General features: G+C 39.5%; 1 long non-coding RNA gene across 1 annotated transcript; it reads right to left on the reverse strand.

The window, feature by feature from the left end:
• Window positions 1-214: 214 nt before the first annotated feature.
• LOC120433310 lies at window positions 215-5,476 on the reverse strand. Its single transcript, XR_005608484.1, has 3 exons — window positions 5,414-5,476; window positions 5,250-5,311; window positions 215-532 (listed from the first exon to the last, which is right to left on the reverse strand). It is a non-coding gene; the product is annotated as an uncharacterized LOC120433310 (long non-coding RNA).
• Between the last annotated feature and the right edge of the window lie 8,436 nt (window positions 5,477-13,912).

Below are 13,912 nucleotides of genomic sequence, written 5' to 3' on the forward strand. Positions count from 1 at the left end.
CATTATTCTTGGCCAGCTTTCTTATGTTAACAACTAACAGGCTGACATTCAGGAATAATCTGGTTTTATTTGACCTCCTATGTTGTTTTTTTTAAAGGCATCTTTGACAGCGCTGAGCTAAGAGGCAGAATAAGTACAAATTATCTGTGCAGCTAAGGAATATCTAAAATGCTGTAATTACCTTTAATAATGATATATCTCACCTAACTTACCAAACACTGATAATCCAAATTAAAATCTTGCTAATGTCTCTATTCCACTGTAATCCACTGAAAGGAAAGTCGTGCCAAAACTTAACCGACGCTGCTTTAATCTGAGTGTTTGAAAGCAGCACCAGGTGAGAGCGGGGCGTCTTCATAGTAATTAGGCTGCCGATTGACGTGCTGTGCCTGTAACAGCAGTGGCCGTGGACAAAAGGGCTCTCGTAGTGCTGTAATTCACCTCGAGAATGATGCGCCAGGCTTGGGGCTGACTGGCAGCTTTGATGCTCTGATCACCAGTACGCTACCTCGCTCACCTTACGGTTCAAAACCTGGGGAGGGGGGAAAAAAGAAGACAAGAAACGAGGTGGTTAAGAGTGATGGCTTCCGACTCTTTGTGGTTTGATTGAGAGCAGCAACAAACTCGGATATGACGTAAAAGTGCTTTAAAAAAAAATGTAAATGAGTCCATCATGAAAAGCAGATGAAAGGAGTCTTTGGTGATGTGGACCAAGAAAGAAAAATGTCAGAGAAGAAAATGACTTAAAGAAGGAAGTAGAAAATGGAGGGGAGGGGATGAAGGTGGGCTAGGACGGTTGTTGTTATTGTGTTTGATGTAGTGCTTGACAAGATAGAGTTTAGAAATTCTTGTGTAGTACGAGGCAGAGGAAGAGAGGGTTCATTTAAATGCATGCTCACTCAGGGCCCATACGGAGTGGGTGTCTGCTGAGAATTCATCATGGCCTCACTGATAAAGCCTCAGCCTCTTAGTGAGAGGAGAGGAGAGACAGATCACTCTCTCGAGGTGAGATTGCCTCGTGGATGGACACTTGTTATGTAGAAATACACAACACTGACGGATATTGCCATGGCACTTTCGGACTGGTTAGTCATCCCTCCATCCTCCATCCATAGCTACATCCATCTATTCTGACATTACCCGCGGTCGAATGCAAAGTGTTCTCAGGGGACTGTACGCTGCAGACGGCTTCAGAGATTAAAGCTTCACAATTAGGAGAGAAGTTTTGAGGGAAGAGTATCCATCTTTACAAAAACACCCAAGTTTACAATTACAAAAACCCATTTTGAATATGATTGGATATTCAGAGCGCAGTCACATGAAGCCCTTAGAATTGGGATAGATAAGGCCTGCTGCTCCCTGTAATGCTACATTAGCATGTTAACTTCCAACATATAAAAGATGGACCTATCCATCATTATGTGGTTGGTGAAGTCCTGCTAAAAAGCTTTAATTTTGCCATCGGCATCCTCGTGTTTTGAACATGCCGAACAAAGCGTGGATCTGACTGTGAAACCGAGGACACTGCATTGGTTCACTAACAAATCTAGAAAATTGCCTTCGTGATTCTAATGACCATAATTTAAAAAATGAAGACTTTGTGAGTATGAACTTAAACTAGCAGAAATCCAGAAAGTTTTCAGGAAAGCGCTGACTAAGATCACAGAATGCTGAATGCCCCTCACTAGGGCTGTGCGATATGACCAAAATCTCATATCCCGATATAACATTTATCGTCCTGACAATGATATAAATCACAAAAATGTAACATTTTCTGTCAATTCTGTGAATCTCGGGCAACTCAACTTGCATGAAGTGTTTCCAGCTGGGCGTCCTTTACCTGGAGTCGAGTGTTTTAACTATACATTTATAGAAACTATACAAACTATACATTTTTAGACATAAGTTGTAAGTTGGCCACCATTTTCTTTCAAAGTTTGAGTCTAAGGTTTATTTTTTAGCACCTGACGGCTCTTTTTTTGCTTATCATCCGTAAACTCTCTGCATACTCTTTCACGTGATTCAGTTTATGTTGAAAAGTCTCAACAGGATCTTGAGCTTTATTGTGAAAGGTTTACGTGGAAAACAAATAAGCGGACAGCGGAGCCATGCAATGGTTTTACCGTCGCTGTTGCTAACGACAACACGTAAAAACAGGCGCTTGTCTGTCCGTAGTGTGGTTATATTAAATATAAGAGAAAGAGAGAACTTTAAGAAATTAATATAGCCACTACAGCGACCATCAAAACAATGAAAAAATATTGCTGTAAACAGTTTATTTTACGACACCACGAAACAAACGATAGCATAATAGGAAACGATAGATGTTTTTATATCGTCATCCGATATATATCGTTATATCGAACAGCCCGACCCCTCACTTCACTTTGTACACCCAAAAGCTTTGAGTCTAAAAACACCAAAAACAATTAAATGATAAGTTCAGTATTGGTGCGTTCATGAGATCATGAAATGAATTTAACCTGTGTTTTTTCATGACTCGGTTTGGTTCCGCTGATAAGACTGAAAAATCACAGAGCGTGACTGCAGATCTGGAAAACAGACAGCCTTATCAGCCTTAAGACTGGTGTTTTACAATGTGTGCCAACAGCTTTTGTCAGAAAACTGCTTGATTACATACACTACGCTGCTTTACGGGACGAAACAGATGTTTTGCAGCTCAGCTGGGGCCATGCATAGACGGCTTACGGCAATATCAGATGCAAATGGCAGGCAAATGAAAGATCACAGAACAAAACAATTGTCTTAACAGCAACAGTTACTGTGAACAGCTCAAGTGTTACGGTTGATAGGAATCATACGACGGTACTACATATATTTTGGCACTTACAGATATTCAAATTAATGTGGCTAAAGGCAAATTTAGAAAGTTATAGGTTGCAAATAAGCTTTCTGTTATACTGTACTAGGCTAACGTATTTTAGTGACATCATTTAGGGAACAAGGAGCTATTAGTACACATCTGCAAAAATGGAGCAAAGGACAATAGCTATAGGTGGCAAGTTCTGATTATGTGTGTTTGTTTTCTTTCTGTTAATTTTTCATTTGCAGGCTTTAAAAGTACCACATGTATGTTTGACTTAAATCTTCCTCATGATCATGATATAAAATATCCACTAACAAAGGGATTCATTTTAAATCTTAGCTAACATTATCAAGGACGCTCCGCTTGATCTATTTACCTGAATTACATTAGTGTTGGTTGTAAGGATACATTCATCTTCTATTGTGGTTACGGTCATTGCTTTGGATTTTCTGATGTATTTATTCAGAGTGAACATAATTCTTTGAAAATGTGCAGTTGTCCCTGGTAATTGCAGTTTGTAAGTAAAACTGGACTAAAGCATGCCTGTGACACAGTTGTTATATAATGCAGGTACAGCTGAGGTCGTCTTTAAGCTGAGTCAGCAACCTGTGCTTTTTCTTGTTTGCTTGCTCTGACAATTAGCTTCTGAACCGCCATCGTGTCCTTGGACAGAACCGTCCTACCTACGTGCATCTGTGCCTCCGGAGAACACTGCGAATGCTTATCGCAGTGAAATTTCATAACCAAAAAAACCTCTAACTAGGTTTTGCTCTACTTCACCACATATGTACAAAAATAAGTCAAAACCAATTCAAGGCCGTATTCCATCTGCTTCCACTTCAATGTCCTGAAAAAGTTACAGATTTTGACGTTTTTTCCTTTTTTTTTCTCTCATTACTAATGTGATAGACGGGTAAACTTTTTTGAGTGCAAGGGGTTTGGGGGGGCTGGCATGGCTGCGGTGGTGGCGGCAGTGGTGAAGTAGGCAGCAATTAGTGTAGCGCTAATGAACTCCCTCTCATTATCAGTGAATCAACAGGCCTGTGCTAATTACGGTTAGCAGGACAGACTCCTCTCTCCCACTGCGACGGGCTTCAAGGTCCCTCCGGAGCTGCAACACACCGGATGGCCTGCCAGCAGCCACAGGTGCAAAGCACTCACTGCCAATGTTAAAAACAGAACATTACACATGCACACACACACACGCAAACACAGGGACATACACATGCAGACACCAATATCAACTCTATCATGTAGCGGTCATCTCATGCAGATGGCCACACCACTGTCTTTTCTGTTTGCTTGTGGGGTTTTTTGTTTGTTTGTTTTTTTACATATTTGTGTGAATTTAAGCACTTCATAACTCAGGAAAGAGGTATTCCTACTGAAAGAAGTCACCTATTACTTACACACTTAAACAAAGCAAAACTGAAAATCAGCAAAAAGAGACTTCAGAGCAACAGTGTCTCTACTGCAGAAATAGGTGCAAGTAGAAATGGAGACTACAAGTTTGATTATTCATTACAGTCAAGCTCTGGCAGCTGGGCTGGGGTCAGCATACACTCAGCTTTAACATCACTCTGCATTCATTGCTAGCGTCATGCTACATTCATTGCTAGCTTAGCATGCTGTCTGTGCAGATACCTCCAAAGAGTTGCTGTTGTGTTAGCAAAACCATGCAGCTGTTTCTGTCCTTAATGCAGTTTGCGCTCTTGTCCTTTAGTGCAGTACGAATAACAGTAATGTTCATGTCTCCTCTCCTCGAAACTTGTAGACCGCTCCACCCATTGTCCGCCTACCCACAGAGGAATCAGCTGATTCGTCTTTCTATCCATCCGGTGTGCAGAAAACAGAAGAACTTTTGCAACACATGTAACAACCTAATCTTGACTGTAATGTGATTGCTGAATTTAGTGCAGTAACTCATTGGATTACAGCATTATTGAAAAATGTAACGTAATTACAGTCACGTGTTACTTTGGAACATCTTGTGCCCAGAGTCAGTTTTGGAAACATTCCAATAATCTTTTCTCCCTTTTCTTACAATTCAGTCATCCACCCATGAACACAAACATTTACTATATTAAGCTAAGTGAGGTTGTATTTTGTCAATAGTTAGCAAGCTAGCTAGTTTGAGGAAATAGGGATTTTGCAAAAAGCAAAATTGGACTTCACATGTGTTGAAAGTGGACTGCATTCACTTTCAACACAAATAACGGTTAAAAAAAAAAGAAGAAAAAACTACCAGGTAGCTTTTGGAGGGTTACTCTAGTTAGGCTAACTGTTTTGAGTTTGCCACCTTGGTTGCTAAGACTGTTTTGATTTTGTGTGTTTGTCTGGTCAGTTTCTTTCCAGTTATTAAAAATATCTGCATGACGTGTCGTAGGTATAAATGAGTGTGTTTGCTGAGATGTAGAGGTACCTGACCAGGCTATTTGTGTCCCTAGTTGGGCATTTCGTGGCTTTCAGATGATTGGCTCCAGGCTGAGGAAAACAGTCTACACTAAGAGCCAAGACAACAATAGCACCAGATTCTGTATGAAGTAAGGTCAACATACCCAGGATATATTTCCTGCCTTCACTTACCCTAACACTGGCAATCAGGCTAAACAGTCACACGAAGGTAGATATCGCCTCAATACATTAATCCAGAGTTTCACCGTCTAGCTAAAATCATGTTCACATGAAAAGGGTGGTGTCAGCAGCAAGTGACCAATCACGAACAAGGAGTTTACTGTCAGCGCAGTGACTGGTTTTAAAAGGGAACATAAAAGTATAGTTTTACTAAAGTGCGACCAATTAAGCACAAATTAAAAGATAAAAATAACACAGCTTCTCTGGACAAATCTGCAGTGTGAGAGTGTGTTTTAGGAAATGTACAGCAGTATAGAATTAAAATGGGTATGCACACTGGACAAGATCTTGTATATTACTAAAGTTTAGCCTATTTGAAGTCAGGAAGCAAAGCCAGCAAAAGTGCTGACTGTGTGAGTTTACATACTTATAAAATATTACAACTCTGTCGTAACAGAGAAACAAGAGAATCTGATGTGTTACGTTATTCCGTTAAATTAATGTTTAGATTTGCACTGGACAGTTTTAGCTTTCACTCTTTCAGCTGCAGCCCTGGTGGTGTTTAAAGATCTGAGAGAAAAATATAAACGGTTTAGGATACTGTACACAATAAAATTGTAAAAGCTTCAAAGAATAATCAAAGAATAAACTTGCATCAAAAATTCTATAATTACTACAGATTATCATCATGAAAAGGCAAACAATTTAAAGACTCTCACTCTCTCCCCTTTTACTGTCTTACCATCCTATAGAGGTCCCATGGATCTTCCAGGAATGTAGATGCAATTTTCCAAAGAACCGACTGGTCAGTAGGAAGTGATTTCATATCTGCCGATCTCTAATCGCTAACATAATCTGCTCCAAAGCAGATTAGATCTGCATAGGCATAAGTTAACAAGTACGCCAGTAAGACTTCTCAAAGCCCAATTCATAGTAAAGGGCTCAGGTCAACCTGCCATGCATCTTTCTACCTGTTGCTGCTATTTTAATTGTCAATCTGAAGCAGTTTTCATCGGTGAGCTGCCATTTATTTTGTTGAACTGGGTTTCTCCTGTAAGGTGTTTTCCTGTATTATGACGAATGGGAACTTCTTGAAAAGGTTAACTAATTTCAACACTTGCATTTTGTAAACACAACATATATCAATTTTAAAACAACCTTTGGGAAAGAGGAAGATGGATTTTTAGTTGCATTTCAGCAATAGGTATAGATGTACTGTTAGGCTCGTAAACGCAGCTGAGTAAGGGTTAATGTCTTCTTTAATTAATGTACATGCTGAGGGTCAGTCAGTGAGTGCACAATCAGCAGAAACAAATGTCACTGCAAAGCAGGAAGAATACACCAAAAATGAACAATGCTGTGTTAGTAATGAATATGTTACTGTGTGGTTGGAATTATTAGGCACCAAAAAGCTTGAGTCTGATTTTCATACTGAAACTTTACAATATTGTCTCTTAATACAGGGTAACCCAAATTATCAGAGTATATCACGAAATTTAAAAAAAAACAACAAAAACCTGTCTTAAAGGCATATTGAGTGTTGAGGTCATCACACAAGCCACGATATTATGCATTACTCATTACTTGAGTAAGCAATAAATTACTCTACTTAATAAGTAGTTTTTAACGCTACATGTTACGTTACTTTTGCCAAAACTTGGATGTTGTGGTGACATCCAAGTTTTTGGATCCAAGCAGTTTTTTCTGACCTGGATACAGTTTCCAGTTTACCACCGTGCTGTTGAAAACAGTAATATCCATATCACCACTCTTCTTAAGTAGTACACTGAAATCAGCTACTGGCAGGATAAGTGGGCAGGAAGAAAATGTTGTTGTTTTTTTAAATATATATATGTTAAATCTTTTTTTCCCCTTTTCATCAGCCTGTCATTCAGATAATTGGAGGACCTCTGTATCACACCTTAACTACATGACATTGTAACTGTAATGTGATTAGTACAGCAATGTGTTACAAATTGTTATTTAACGCGTTAACATCTTACTGTGTTACTGAAAAATGTAATGTGATTACAGTAACATGTTACTTTGGAATGCATTACACCCCAAAAACAAGAAAATACACAAGAATAAATCTAATAAAAAAGTGTACAGATACAAAAGGACAGCTGTATAATCTTCAGGGCTTCTGTCTATTAAAAAAGACAACAACAAAAATGAGGAACACAGCACCGGTGCACAAAACAAGAGCCGTGACTGGCACATTAGAGGCAAATTACAAACAGTATTACTGTAACAAACAGATACAAGGACACAGAAAAATGCAGAGGTTTTAAAGCAGCGTTAACATTTTCATATTATCAGTGGATTACATGAGTATGTGCTTTGTGAAAATGCTGTACACTTTGTGGAGCCGCGCCATCATCTTTTTAAAAATTGCCCTGATGGTTTGAACTATAAAGTAAATACAAGGACAGGTAAAGAAACTGAATGCTACCGGCTCAGCACCAGACAACAACAATGTCAGCACCTAAATGGTGAGCATAGTAATTATAATCATTTGCTTTCCTCCATTGTGATGATCTAAACAGAACTAGATGAATACGCAAATATTACTCGTGTTTAAAGGTATTTTAGCAACAACACATCATTGATATAAATGTGTAATTTAGTAGTTTTAGCTAAGCCCCTTACTCCCAAGCAAGATAAAGGGAAAAATAAACAACAGTAAACAAACTCTACACAAACCTTCCTGATAATATTGACATATGATTTCCATTTCAATTTGATATCTATTTCATGAGAGCACAGCTCCAAAATAAACTAGTTAAACTTATCTAAGCCAGAGTTACAACATATAATTTTTAAATTAGCTTTCTCTTTGGCTAATTAAACCTCTTTAGAGTGACATTGCCATAGATCTCAATAATATCTTTTATAATGAATGTAAGGAAAAACATGTTTTAAAAGTCTACATTTGGCTGCTGTTGTCCTTTAATCTGTGTAGGTCCTGTACTGAGTTGGGTGTCTATTAAGTGCCATATTACCACAACATCTGTCCTCTATCTTACAGCAACCTCCCAACATTCCCCTGCTCGGCAAACAAGTGTTTTACAATAGGCACAGCGAGATCCATTAATCAAATGCCACTTGTAAGCCAGCAGTGGCCCTCGCCTATCAAACACTTAGACTTATTGAAAAGCACAAGTTCTGACTCCATTGATAAAGGGACTAGAGGCTTTTCAGTGAGTCACTGAGGCGAACAAACACCAAAAAGATTTTCCGTGTCAGCCCACAGCATGAGCCATAAGATGAGACCTGGGCATGTAAAATAGACCACCCCTCCTTTTCCATCCATAACTTAAGCAGAGATCAGTGGCTAACACTCTTAATCCCAAGGGGGTGCTTTCTGAGCTGTAATTTAAAAATAGCGTTTTAATAACACACCACTGCTACAGTACATTAATCTCAGAATTAATTATCTACCCCACCCCCAGCCTATTTGCTTGAAAGAGGCTCTTTGCTGCATTTCTTGTGTTTTAGTTCTATTTATTCCACGAATGAGTGGATAAAGAGATGCATGTGGAGTGTCTTGTGTCGAGTGCAGTAATTATGCAGTTGCTAGTATATTACCAGCATGTATATGAAAACCAGCAAGCGAATTAGAGGTTGTCATCGGCATAAATGGTCAGCAAGGTGAGTTGCTCTTAAGTGGCTGAGTCTGGTTTGTGCAACATAAACAAAAAAACAGCCCAATTAAAAAGTGCTTTAAATAACGACGTGGGCGTAATCTAAAGATATTGTAGCAAACAGCTGCAGCGTGGAGACTAACTTCATGTTCGTTTTACATTTTTATGCGAGAAAATGTTTTTAATCACACGTCACTCCGAGCAACAGAAAGTCAATTCCAAAGAGAAATTAAGGAACATAATGTGACTGCAAGGCAGGCCAAAAGGCAGCGCAAATATTCAAAAACAATATTAAACCGCAATAAATAAAATATGAACCTTCTTTGGCAATATAGCGCTCAAGTATCAGGGGACGTGGGCACTTAATGCAAGTTAATGAAACACAAGAATCGCGTTTAAAGGCTCGGCAATCGCTGAGCGTTTGTCGAAAGGTGATGATCGTGCTGCTGAGCCCTCTGGCAGAAGTTGCCGGCTGACAAGAGATCAAGTTGAACACTGACAGTAATTATTAGGATATAAGCTTAAGAAGGTCTTGTGGAGAGAGAGAGAGAGAGAGAGAGAGAGAGAGAAAAGGACAAATCATTTTTCTCTGCTCCTGATTGACTGGCTGACTGACCTCTATTGTCAGAGCTCCACAGCTGACAGTGATCTGCACACATACATCACTTTGTATGTTCTCCGCCGAAATGTGCGCATACTCTGCATGAGGCAGGTGCCCCCGGGTCTGTGTATCACAGATAACCTTTACAGGAGGTGCAGTTCACGCCTCCCGGCCCCCGCACCTTCCTGCTATCACATCAAAGGATCTGGATGTGGTTAAATTCAGACACTGGAGAGACGGTCGGGGCTTGGCATGCATGATTGATGTCGAGTTTGTAACATTAGCTATCATAAAGTGTAACACAGAAGATAGTGTGAAGTGTAAGATAGCGTATGAGCACGCTGAAGGAAATGGGAAACTGTTTGACAGCTTTTGGTGTTTTATGGTTTCCTGTTGGTCTCTCTTTGCTCTGGACTAAAGCTATTAAAAAGTAGGACCTGCAGTAATTTGTGTTATGCAATGTGGTGGGTCTCAGTGCCCTTAAAGAAACTCCTCACACATGCACAGAATCCCTTTCAGACTCTAATGTTTCAATTAATGCTGAACAAGTTATGAAATATACAAGACTTGGAAGCAAACTATGAAAAAAATGACACACATTTTGGTTGTTTGTGACATGACTCTACTCAGATTTCTGTGTCTCCAACATGACATCCTATTAATTTTGTTTATATCGAGGCAGGTGGTTGTCAGTAAAAGTCATTTCGTCAATCAATTTTTTTTCGAACGGACTATTTTTCAAATGAAAAAATAAGTTGCTAATTTTGTCAGTGCTCTTTCTAGACACTGCAGGTTTAATTGCTAATTGTTAACTGGGAATGAATGCATTTGCATATTAATTAGTTAGCCCATTTGCATTTTTAATTTGCTGCCTTCAAAGGGGGTGAGATAAAAGGTCGCACAATTCTGAATAATTTAAATAATTTATGCTCCATTGGTGAAAAGAAGCTGAACAGAAGTGTTCTGCGGATATTAACCCCTGAGAGCTTTTACCGAATAAAGCACTCCAAAAATTGTTTTAACAAATCTAATTAAACGGAAAAAGGTCTGAACACACAACCACCCAGAGCACCAGGAGCTAGAGTGTGTCCTCGGGAACAAAAAACGCTCAGGAGAGAGTGATGGAGGGTGTATGGCTATGGAGGACGAGACTTCCAACCCTCTATCCGGATATGAAGGCCTCTCGTAGTCTTTTCATCATTCAGATTGATCAAATACCCCTACAGGAATGCTGATGGAGCCAGTGCTTGGTAATAGGAATTCTCTATGAAGTTAAGCTGCTCTTTGCAACGTGACATGCTCCATAAGCAATCAAAGAGATGCATGTACTGTGGCGGATCCTTGAAAGTTAGCCGAGTGCGTGTCCAAGTTGACATTTTAATGAATGGACACCACTGGCACGAGTATGTTTATCAGATCATCGCAACAAAGTACTAACAAATAGACAGCGTCTATAACTTTAACCTTAACTTTCTTCTCCTCTTCTAACTACTCAAGTGTCCATTAAAAAAAAAAAAAACTTCTTTTCCATTTTTGGTGCAAGGAGCTGATATTTTCACTCCCTCGTCTTCAACCAGGTCCCGACTGCATTGTGAAACTGTCTCCTCGCCTTTGTCCCAGTGATCTTAATTACAGGCCCTGGGCCCTGTGCAGAGAAGCCCATTTAAATCAGAACACATCCAGCTTCCATTATGGGCTTGGCATTTGGTCTTTGTGCCCATGCTCTTAAATTACATGCTGCCAATCCTAGTGGGCACGGGCAAGATGAGGAGCGGAGGATGGGTGAGAGATGAGGTGAAAGGGGGATGAGAGAAAGGAGAGAGGGGGCTGAGAGCAAAAGCGGAGGGGGCCACAGGCTGCACTTGTAGACAGAAAGCTCACCCCTCCCTCTCTTCTTCTGCCCTCTTTATCACCAGATAACTTATGTAAAGTAGCAGATGAAACCCATTCCCATTCACGTCGGCCTGATTGTCAGAATAAGCTTGCATTCCTTTGAAAAGTGATTGACCGTCTGAAAGGGTACAAATTAGGGGCCTGTTCGTCTTTTCTTCTCTGGTCGTGGGGTTTATTTGCGGCAGATTCACCCAGGCCCAAAATTAAGTGAACTCAGGCAGGGATGAATGGGAGTGCTCTGATTGAATAATTGATTTCCTTTGTGCGGCCTGTGTTTAAGAGGGATAACTAGACATCCTTTGGAGTGTAATGATTGTAATTACTGCGATGACTGGTCATGTCAAATATGACACAGGAAAGGACTGTTATTAACCTTTATTCTCCACTTAGAAAAAAAAAACTAACCCAATATCCTCTTGTCTCTTCAGTCTGCATATGGGTTTCACCTCTGGTACAGGCATGGCTGCTATAGGTTGAATGCATGGATGAACTCGTTCCCTGTCTTCCACTCCTGTCCCATGAAAGGTAGATGGGTAATTGACTGTGCAGTCAGAGTCACTGGTGTGTCAATGACTCACACGGCTAGTGAGCCTTGGGGTAACTCTCAAAGTACAATGCATTATGGCTCCAGAATTTAAGTGCAAAAGATAGGAGTTATTGCCATGTTCATGATATCTGTCAGATTCCCATATGCCTTGACCTCTCAAGCAGCGCGGCCTGAAATGGGCTTTAGTGCACTTGACGCATTTGAGGACCTCAGTGAAACAGACATTCATCTCGTAGTCATCAGACACAGTCTGCTGAAGTTACTGTACATGTGGTCAATTCGAGCTACCGTGTAGCCAAAACAGTGAAGCTTAAAGCCCCAGCTTAAAAGCTACACATGCAGACTTAACTGATGGTTGCAGTCAAGTCTGCACATGCAGCTGTCTCCATGCAAAGGTCAGACATAAATTCTCTCTGACTTGTCCGATGTACAACTCAATTTTACACACAGAGACTCTCAAAGTTCTTTTTTTTTTTTCAAGAAATTATGCTTCATTCATTGAATATTTCAAAAGTCTCTCATTTTTTAAATGTTAATTTGGTTACTTACAAATAAAACGTCAAGTTGTAAAGGCAAAAAATTGGCCCCTCAGAAGTTTTGCCTCCAGGGTTTCCACATCCAGCACACCTAGAGCAGGATTAGCATTCTTTTGTGTTCATGTTTCCAGCACGTTTTTGCTAATAGCCAGTCAGGATACAGAGTTTTTATAAAAACTTTAAAAACACAAACTGCAGTATTTTTTTTTTTTTTTTAAAAAGGTTCATGAGAACTAAACAGCTGCGTGCTGGAGCACCAAAATATGTTAAATGAGGTGTATGAGGCTCTCTCATGCCTCATGCAATGAAACCTTTATAACTGCATTTAATTTCCAGCATTAAAGTATTCACCTTTAAATTGAGCTTAAAATTTTAAATGAAACAGTAGACATACAATATTTTATTAATATTATATCGAATGGTAATTCTGCTTGAATATGTAGAGACAACAGTTTAAAAAAGACCACAGTCAAAGTCTTTGAAGTGTCATTAAATCGAAAGTACAAGAAGCATAAGAAAACCATAGCCTGTATAAAAAGATGTACGCTCACAACTTGGTTTCTTTATTTTTATTATTATTATTATTATTATTATTATTATTATTATTATTATTGTTATTATTATTATTTTCCCACCGCCATGTTGGGCTTTTTAGAGACAGAAGTGACCATACATAGGTAAGCACATAAAATGATGAGTCATCAGCTAATGCTAATAAAGTACAAAATTAGACCACACCCTTGGCTCCAGGCTTTAACAAAATACAAACGTGTCAGTCATTAGAAATTAGTCAGTTACTGCTTTTGTTGGTTTGTTCGATGTTTTTCTGGACAGATGACCAGAAGACCAACTTTTTGTGCTAAACACTCATGTGGTTAGTACAGAAAGGGCAGTTTCTGTCCCTTCTGAATTGACTTTATTTTCGGCCCCAGAGGACACGGCGTGGGAAAAACCTGAACTAGTAAGGCAGTCTGTTTGTTCATGTAAATGAGCAGCAATTAACTTGTTTGCCCCCATGACATTTATCAGTCCAGGGTAATAAAGCTGGTAAACAGTGAATGAAAACACTGAAATTTAAAGCTAAAAGTCAGATAAATAAATAAATACCATCAGCTATCTGTGGGATTTGAACATAAAGTCTCTGAAGTGCATTTTAACATGAGCGATGAGCCAGCTGATGCTGTTTTTGTAGCGCTGTGAAACCGCAAGGAGCTTACAATACTACTGTTTTGTAGAATTGGATAAGAATTTTCAATATCATGATTTTCTCACCTAATGTCCTCAGGG

The sequence above is a fragment of the Oreochromis aureus genome, linkage group 15, assembly GCF_013358895.1.
Source record: "Oreochromis aureus strain Israel breed Guangdong linkage group 15, ZZ_aureus, whole genome shotgun sequence".
In the NCBI taxonomy this organism is placed as follows: Eukaryota; Metazoa; Chordata; class Actinopteri; order Cichliformes; family Cichlidae; genus Oreochromis; species Oreochromis aureus.